This window comes from Rutidosis leptorrhynchoides, chromosome 4 (genome assembly GCF_046630445.1).
Source record: "Rutidosis leptorrhynchoides isolate AG116_Rl617_1_P2 chromosome 4, CSIRO_AGI_Rlap_v1, whole genome shotgun sequence".
NCBI lineage: Eukaryota > Viridiplantae > Streptophyta > Magnoliopsida > Asterales > Asteraceae > Rutidosis > Rutidosis leptorrhynchoides.
Genome location: NC_092336.1, coordinates 375,625,731 through 375,635,775, shown reverse-complemented (window position 1 = coordinate 375,635,775; position 10,045 = coordinate 375,625,731).

Here is a 10,045-nt window from a genome sequence, read left to right as displayed (position 1 = left end):
GTACCAAAGACGAAAGAAATTCTTCAGTGATATAAAACACTATTTCTGGGAAGATCCACATCTGTTTAAAAGTTGTCCCGATGGAATAATACGCCGATGTGTATTTGGAGATGAAGCTAGTAAAATTTTAAACCATTGTCACACAGGACCAACAGGAGGGCATTATGGGCCTCAACTAACAGCAAGAAAAGTTTATGAAGCTGGATTCTATTGGCCTACAATTTACAAAGACGCACACCTTCTTTGCAAATCCTGTGATGCATGTCAAAGGGCCGGAAAAATAAGTCAACATGATGAAATGCCACAAAATGTCATCCAAGTATGTGAAGTATTTGACATTTGGGGTATTGACTTTATGGGTCCATTTCCAAAATCTCATAATAATCTATATATACTCGTAGCCATTGATTATGTATCTAAATGGGCGGAAGCACAAGCTCTCCCAACTAACGATGCACGAGTTGTAGTCAACTTTTTAAAACGTCTTTTTGCAAGGTTTGGAACACCGAAAGCTTTAATAAGTGATCGGGGTACTCATTTCTGTAATAATCAACTTGAGAAAGTTCTTAAAAGATATGGAGTAACTCATAAAATCTCCACCGCATATCATCCACAAACAAGTGGACAAGTTGAAAATACCAACCGAGCTTTAAAACGTATTCTAGAGAAAACCGTAGGATCAAATCCGAAGGAATGGTCCATTAAATTGGAGGATGCACTCTGGGCTTTTAGAACAGCCTACAAAACTCCAATTGGAACCACACCTTTTAGACTCGTTTATGGAAAAGCATGTCATCTTCCAGTAGAAATTGAACACAAAGCATTTTGGGCTTTGAAAACATGTAATCTTGATTTACATGAAGCCGGACGTCTACGATTAAGTCAACTAAACGAATTAGAAGAATTAAGACATGAAGCATACGAAAATTCGTTAATCTATAAAGAAAGAACGAAGAAATGGCATGATAAAAGAATCAGAAGTTCAAAAGAATTCAAAGAAGGAGACAGAGTTCTTCTTTTCAATTCACGATTCAAACTATTTCCTGGAAAATTGAAATCAAGATGGTCTGGACCATTCATAGTCAAAAGAGTTTTCCCATACGGAACGATAGAATTAATAAATTCAAATGGGATTGAATTTAAAGTTAATGGTCACAGAGTTAAACATTACATACATGGTCCGATGGAAGTCGACAACGAAGTTAATCACAATTTCGACACCACAGCTAACTAAGTGTGGGGAGAATCAAGTCTTTAAAGGATAATATGTATTTCTGTTAGAGTTAGATTGTCTGTTTTCGTGTAGTTCTCGAAAATGGAACACGTATGGTCTTTCCCTAGCAGACCCTAAAGAACTAGTCTTCTCCCCCCATTCTGAATTTTTATTTTTTTTAGGTTTTTACAAAATGAAGACTGCCTGTGAACTAAACCATGGTCTAATGCTACACGCTTTGATCACTAAAAGAAATAATGACATACTCCCGAGTGAAATAGTATCAGTAATCAGAGAAAGAATGGACGGAGTTAGAAAAGGATCCAGATGCGAAGATAATAAGTTACAATTTGGTAAAGGAAAATCAAAATCCGCAGCAAAAAGAAGAGCACGACACCTAGAACGATGTCACAAATGCGGAAAATGGTCACATGGAGGTAAATGTTCAAATAATCAAACCTATTCAAATACCGAATTTGTTACTTTATGCAGAGACGGACCGTTCATATGTTTAGAAGAAAAGACAATGAATGCTCGAGGTTACGCCTATGCAGCCATGGAAAATCAATTAAACCGACTATCTTATGAATATAATAGATCATATAACTAAGAAATCTATTTCACAGGTATGTCTGTACAGTTTTTATTTTTATTTTTATTTTTAACCTTTTGATAATAAACGCTAATTTGTTCGCTAAAAAGTATTAAATTGGTATTAAATAAAATTAGGTTTGGCGACCGAAATTATTGATATCGTTCAAAAATTTATTACATCACTGCGAAATTTAACGTTTATTCTTAAGGTATAAATATCTTTAATCAATCAACCCAAAATATTTCAAAAATTCGTCATGAGTTAAATTAGGTCTTGGAACCGAAATTACTTTACCGAAAAGAGGGGCGCATATTTTTGATAATATTTGATTGATAAAAGTGGGATAAAAAGACAAAAAGATTTTTAAATTTATTTTTACCATATTTTTAAAATTAATATTTAAATCTTAAATTAATATTGTAAACTTTGTAAAAACAATATATTTAAAATTGTAAATATTTGAAAAATTAATATAAGTTTGGTGTGAATTTATAATATGAATTTTTAAATTAAGTTTGGTGTGAATTTTTAATTTTTAAAAAAATATGAATTTTTAATTTTATGCATTTCAAATTTTAAGTTTGGTGTGATTTTTTTTTTTTATTAATTTTGAATTTTATATTTAAGTTGTGTGAATTTAAAAACAAAAATTTACTTTATCTCATTAAGTTAAGAATATGATTTTTAAAATTCGTCGTAAGTTGAAGACTAGGTCTTTGAACCGAAATTGCTTTACCCGAGAGAGGGACGAGAACTTTTATTATCATTATTTTTAATCTTATTGATTTAAAGTATGCCAAAAACATTAAAAAACCCAAAAATCTAAGCTTTTAAAACAATCGCTTGAAAATGACAAAATTTTAAAATTTTGTCGAGGGACGGACTAGGGCATCGTCCCGAAACGACCTCGTCTTAAAAAGAAACAAAATTTTTAAAATTTTATTAATTCTATGTTTTAAAAGTATAAGGTTTTAAAAAAAAAAAAAAAAAAAAAAAAAAAAGAAAAAAAAAAAAAAAAATTAAATCCTGGATTTTCACCCCATGCGACTCGCATGGGGGTATGCACAAATCCATGCGAGTCGCATGGCTGTTAAAAACTGGACAGGATCAAATTATCCAGCGAGCTGCTCTTTTTCACAAACACACATACATATACACGAACCATCTCCAAAACCCTCTCAAAAATTCATCATTTTTCATCAAAATTCTTGCAAAACTTCACAATAATCATGCCTAGATTCAGTAGTCTCAACCCCTTCAGGAGAAAGGTAAAGATTTCACCCCTAATCTCTTTAAATTCGAATTTTTGTGTTCTTGAGCTAGAAAATTTATATTTTGATTTTGTTAAATTTAGGTGTAATTAGAGCTAAATTGTTGTTATATTATGCATGTATATCCTAGATAGAAGCTATTTAACATGAATTGAAGCTAAAAACTTCAAATTTTTAAGAATCTAGGGTTTGTGTTCTTGAGCAATTTGGGGCTTTTTGATATAAACAGGTTATGGCCGATTTTTGTCATGAATTGTTGCTAAATTAAGTAGTGTAACATGTTTAGGTAGTTAATTGATCCAAACTTTGAGCCTAAACATGTTTTTGAGAATTAAAGTGGACTTTTTAAGTCTAAAAATTCATGAACTTGGATAATTTGATATAAAGGCCATTTGAAACTTGTTTCATTGCTAGTAGTGATTATTTTGGCATGTTATTTAAGATAAATGCTTATGAACTTGATGTACATTTTTCGTATATGCTTAAATGACAAAGTGTAGACTTGACAAAAATATGAAAATAAGCACTAGTTTGATTTGAATGCCATGTCACAAGTGTTTAATTGCTATAATGATTATTGTTGACATGTTTAAGAGTTTAAATGTGATAAAACATTGTACACATTTTCGTATGTAAAAGTGTAGAATTGTTATTGTTAAGAAAATGTGTATAAAATGTGTTATGAATTGAACATGTCATCATAATTGTTTCAAGTTATTATTTTGCTAACACTAATGCATATTTGGATGCACAAATTTTGTGTTTAATGTGCTTTACAGAGAGCCGATACTGGAGGTTCAGGTGCATCATCGTCCAGGCAACCAGAGCCCGAACCGGAAATGTTTCATGAACAAGAACAACATATGCAACAAGAAGAAGAAGAACAGGAGGAGCAACATATTCCATATCACGATCAAGATCAATTATTCATGAATCAGTTTCGTCAATTCGCTCCACATCAAAGGATTCTGAGCTTAGACATTAATGAAGATCAGTTACACCCAAATCTGAGATTTGATCGATGTTGGATAGAGTATCCAGATTATCAAAAGAACATGCACATTCTCTACTTTAAGGTTGTTGAAATGCCAAGGGCAATTGACTGGGTACCTTTGGAAACAGTTGACCTTGCCGAACCGATTCGGGAATTATTGGTGCAAAGGTATGGTAATTCTCAGTTTAACGATTGGATGCGTCTATTTTCCATTCGTAGAACCATATATAGGGAATGGTGTATAGAATTACTTAGTACTATTAAGTTAAACAGTGATGTTAGGAGGATAGATGATAGAAGCTTTATTAGATTTCTGTTAGGTGGACGCATGTACAGAATGTCCATGATAGATTTAGCTAGGGCCTTACAGATTTACACCCCTGCTGAACTTTTGAGCCCCGACTGTAATAGCCTGATTGCCCAAGGAGAAAGGGTAGATAGGGAATTTGATATTAACGCCATCTGGAGGCGTATGTCCCACTTTAATGAATTTCACGCCAGTGGAAATCATACATACTTAGATATAGACAGAGCTGAACTCCGGGTGATTCATAGATTCTTAGCAAACACAATTACACAAAGGGGTAGGAATAAGGAGAAATTGACCGTAAACGATTTGTTCTACCTCAAGTGTATTAGAGACCCGAGGAGTTTCGTTAACATTCCCTATTGTGTTGGTTATTATCTCGCTAATGTAGTTTCGGGGATGAAATCGGGGAGTATTATAGGTGGTGGTATTTTCATTACTCTCGTTGGAGAGTATTTAGGTGTAGATAAGCACCAAGGGGGTCCAATGAACGAAATAGAGGACGGAGGTGAAACTATAAGTTCAAACCTTTATCACGGTGCAAGGGTATTATTAATGAGACGTGGTCGGGTATATCGATACGAGGGACCTCAGCGACAGGTAGAGAGAGGTTCGGATGACGAGATGGAGGAGGCGAACAACATTATAGGAGTTGTTCGGGAGACTGCTCTTGATTTAGGCGTTCGTATGGAGGATGAATACATGACGAACTATGATAGGCATATGCAGTACGAGGCATGGCAACGCCGGAATGACTACGAGCATTCCCGGCAACGAGAGCATGGCCGATGGGATTATCATCAGCGCCAAATTATAAGCCAGTTGCAGCCTGGCGAGATGTATTATCCGACCCGACCCGCATACTATCCCGCACATCAGCCAGAAATGAGACCACCCTATGATTCATATGATTATGACGCAGCATACCAGTTCACCTATAATCAGCCATGGAACCCGGACGCGAACATGAATTGGGATCCATATCCTAATTTTCCTCCTAACCCACCTCCTGATCAGTAGAGATAAGTTGATAAATTTTATTTTTATTTTAAACACTTAACATTTTATTACGTTTATGTAATGTTTGATATTCTTATTATTATTGTGTACTAATATTTTTCTTATAGTTTGAAAGTGGGATGCCAAAGTTCCATTTCAAATTGCATGTATGATTATATTTGTATTGTATGTATTCTCTTTTATGCACAAAACAGGGTAAAACAAAGCGTTTTCAAAGACTGGCATTAAGTTCAGCAAAAGCAAGTAATTTTGACGACAATGATGCAAAATGTATGTGAAATAACAACAAGACGGAATGAACAAATGACGTGCACCATTTATCATTCAGCAAACAAACGCCAATATATTTGGAAACTTTGGTAAAAATTTAATCATTTTCACACAAATCACCCTCAATAATTTAAATTGTTACTGATTTTTTGCAAATGAGGGCATTGCAAGATCTTAAGTGTGGGAAGGGGTTAAATTCTTTCGGATTTTAAAATTTTTACTTTATACACTTGGTTACCATTAAAAATACTAGTAAAGCAGTAGTTGTATTAGAATCTAGTGCTCTCTGATAAAAAAGAACAGCCCTAGTCTTATATACTGACTACCCAATTCTAGTAAAATTTTTCAAAATTTTCAATTAAATGAATTCAAAATCATGTTTATACATATTTATGAACGATAAAACTAGGTTTTAACACCGAAATTATTGTTACCTCGGAAAGGACATAAATTGAGAAACAAACTAAAATGTTAAAATTCATTTAAAATGGAATAGAGGACGATAAAAAGAAAAATAAAAAGCCAAGTGTGGGAAAATTTACCAAGTTATTTTAAACATATGCCACATATATTTGTAACAAATAACTGAAAATACTTTTGCTTTGGACTAAACTAAACTGTTTTACCCAATGAAAGAAAAGAAGAGATGGATCTACACGATGAATCAATTCCATCATTAAAAGGAAGTAAAGTCTTCCGAAAAAGACACGCGCTTCTTGATTTAGGTCATGAAGTTGTCGTTCAGACCAGCTGTAGGTTGACGAAAAATCTAGAAAAGTCATCACTAAAATCAGCTGGAAATCCACGGACCTCAGCATTAAACAGGGTCGCCAAGTGGTCAGATTTATCCTAACCATGAGAAGGATTTATCTCGTACAATGGGGGGGCACCATGCAAATTAGCTGGATAAGACTAATGAATCAGATCCCCAGAAAGGATAATCTCCTTAAAGATTAAAAATCAGCTTTTAAGACTGATATTACTCAATCCTAGAGATTGACCTTAAAGATTGAGAATTACAAACTCATGGAATTCGATGATATCTAAACTCGAGCTTGAACGAGAAAATATTTTGATCAAAATTACAAACCGATTTGTTTTCTGAAAACCCTATTTTCAATACGTTCATTACCATTGAACGTAAAATCCTAGGAATTCACCTGGAATTCATTAGGTCACCTGAACTAAATCGGGTATCAACCGTAAGAACGGTGGTTGCATAACATGGTCAAAGACAGGACCTTGTGCCAGACCGAAAAATCAAAGGATGATCTTTACTATTGCTCCTACCAAGGATAGTTCTAGCATCCGACACGTTAATTAGACCATGAACAAATGCATGTCATTAGACATTGCCTTAACAGTTTCTTGTTCATCGCTTTCCTTTACAACCGGACGGTAGTTTACCGAAAGGTAATATACGGGACAAGTAAACTGGACGTGTTGCTTTCCAAATACAAGGTTAGCAAGTGGGTGACACAAAACCGCAAGTTTTGAGCTAAAATTTTCAAATCTGAAACCCACCAAACCCACAAAAATATTTTGCAAACACCGGTAAAGGGTTATTCCGGAAAACTTATCTAGGGTAAAAATAGATTTCGAAAGATCAAATGTTTTCATAAAGATCCAATTTCCTTAATGGATCTAAATTTTTATAGTCATGTGGGACTGTAAACCATATCGTTACTTCCATTGTTTATACCGCCGTATAGAAATCACTGATGTACAAAGTGTGAAGAATAAAGAAGTGATTCTAGTATTTCAAAACAATATTGCTTGAGGACAAGCAACGCTCAAGTGTGGGAATATTTGATAATGCTAAAAACGAACATATATTTCATAGCATTATTCCTCAAGAAAGACAAGCTTTTAGTTGCAATTGTTCTATTTACAAGAGATATTCGTTTAAATAATAAAAGGTGAAGACAAAAGGCAGATTCAACAAATTGAAGACAAAAAGGTCCAAAGAGCTAAAAAGTACAAGATACAATTAAAAAGGTTCAAAATATTGATGAGGAACGTCTCAAAATGACAAGAGTACAAGTTACAAGACGCAAAGTACGCGATATAAAATAATACGCGAGGACGTCCGAAAATCCGGAACCGGGACCTGAGCCAAGAAGAAACGCCCGACGCAACGGACCAAAAATATCTAGTCTACTATGCACAAGAATATAATATAATATATATATAATTATATATAATTATATATTATATATATTATTATTATTATATTACGTCGGCAAGAAGAAAACAAATCCATTTGGCTGGATCCAGGGTGGCCATGCGACTCGCATGGCCAGAAGCACAAATCCATGCGAGTCGCATGGAGTGAGATTGCTGGTCAGGTCCTATATAAAGCCAGTTTTGTGCCGAGTTTTAATCATCTTTTTTCTCTTCCTCTTCATACGTAAATATATTTATATTTATAATTTATATTTTAATTTTAATTATAATTCTAATAATAAGGGTATGTTAGCGAATGTTGTAAGGGTGTAAGTCGAAATTCTGTCCGTGTAACGCTACGCTATTTTTAATCATTGTAAGTTATGTTCAACCTTTTTACATTAATGTCTTGTAGCTAAGTTATTATTATGCTTATTTAAAACGAAGTAATCATGATGTTGGGCTAATTACTAAAATTGGGTAATTGGGCTTTGTACCATAATTGGGGTTTGGACAAAAGAACGACACTTGTGGAAACTAGACTATGGGCTATTAATGGGCTTTATATTTGTTTAACTAAATGAAAGTTTGTTAATGTTAATATAAAGATTTACAATTGGGCGTCCCTATAAACTACCATATACACTCAATCGGACACGATGGGCGGGGTATTTATATGTACGAATAATCGTTCATTTAACCGGACACGGGAATGGATTAATAGCCACTAGAATAATTAAAACAGGGGTGAAATTACATTCAAGGGTAATTGGTGTAATTGTTAACAAAGTAGTAAAACCTTGGTTTACACGCAGTCGATAACCTGGTGTATTCATTAAACAAAGTATTAAAACCTTGTTACAATTCGAATCCCCAATTAGTTGGAATATTTAACTTCGGGTATAATAATAATTTGACAAGGACACTTGCAATTTATATTTATGACTGATGGACTGTTATGGACAAAAACCAGACGGACATATTGAATAATCCAGGACAAAGGACAATTAACCCATGGGCATAAAACTAAAATCAACACGTCAAACATCATGATTACGGAAGTTTAAATAAGCATAATTCTTTTATTTCATATTTAATTTCCTTTATTTTATATTTAATTGCACTTCTAATTATCGCACTTTTATTTATTGTTATTTTATTTAATCGCACTTTTAATTATCGTACTTTTAATTATCGAAATTTAATTTTATCGCATTTTTATTATTCGCAATTTCATTATCGTTATTTACTTTACGCTTTAATTTAAAGTCTTGTATTTATTTTATATTTTACATTAGGTTTTAACTGCGACTAAAGTTTTAAAATCGACAAGCCGGTCATTAAACGGTAAAAACCCCCCCTTTATAATAATAATATCACTTATATATATATTTGTATTTTTATAAAAGTAAACTAATATAGCGTTGAGCTTTGTTTAAAGATTTCCCTGTGGAACGAACCGGACTTACTAAAAACTACACTACTGTACGATTAGGTACACTGCGTATAAGTGTTGTAGCAAGATTTAAGTATATCCATTCTATAAATAAATAAATATCTTGTGTAAAATTGTATCGTATTTAATAGTTTTTCCTAGTAAAATATAAGCTATTTTATATACACCTCGTTCGACATCAACTACACTTCAGCTAATTACTATACAAACAAGAAAACGTGCCAAACTACAGGCGAACTTCTAAAAGAAGAGAAATTAGAGACTAGGAAATCATGTCATACATAACTTGTTTAAATCAAATAGCACAATGTGATAGGATCGCATAGCTCAAACAACATGTCCTGCAATATAAGTCAAGAGTCCATCATTTTCTAAAATCAATTGGTGATAGAGGGATTTCCCCTTAGACTTATATACATAGATTTGTTTTGTTCCTTGACCGATGTGGGACTTTGGTTTGCACCCCAACAAATCTCCCCTCAAACCCAAGTCCATAAGGCCTCTCCTCCGGTCCAATCTTTACCGCCGCAACCTCAAAACTCTCCACATGATTAGGTCCAGGATCAACGGGATTTCAGTACAAGGCTTCAGGAGCGACTCAACGTCGCCAGGGTGCGCACGCATGCGCTGAGAGTGCAACTATCACTTCAAACACATCTCGTGCATAAACTTGTAGGCAAAATAAGATCACGACGTGTGACGTGCTTTGCTACATGAACCTTTTCATGTAAATGTTCAAAGAACTCTTGCTAC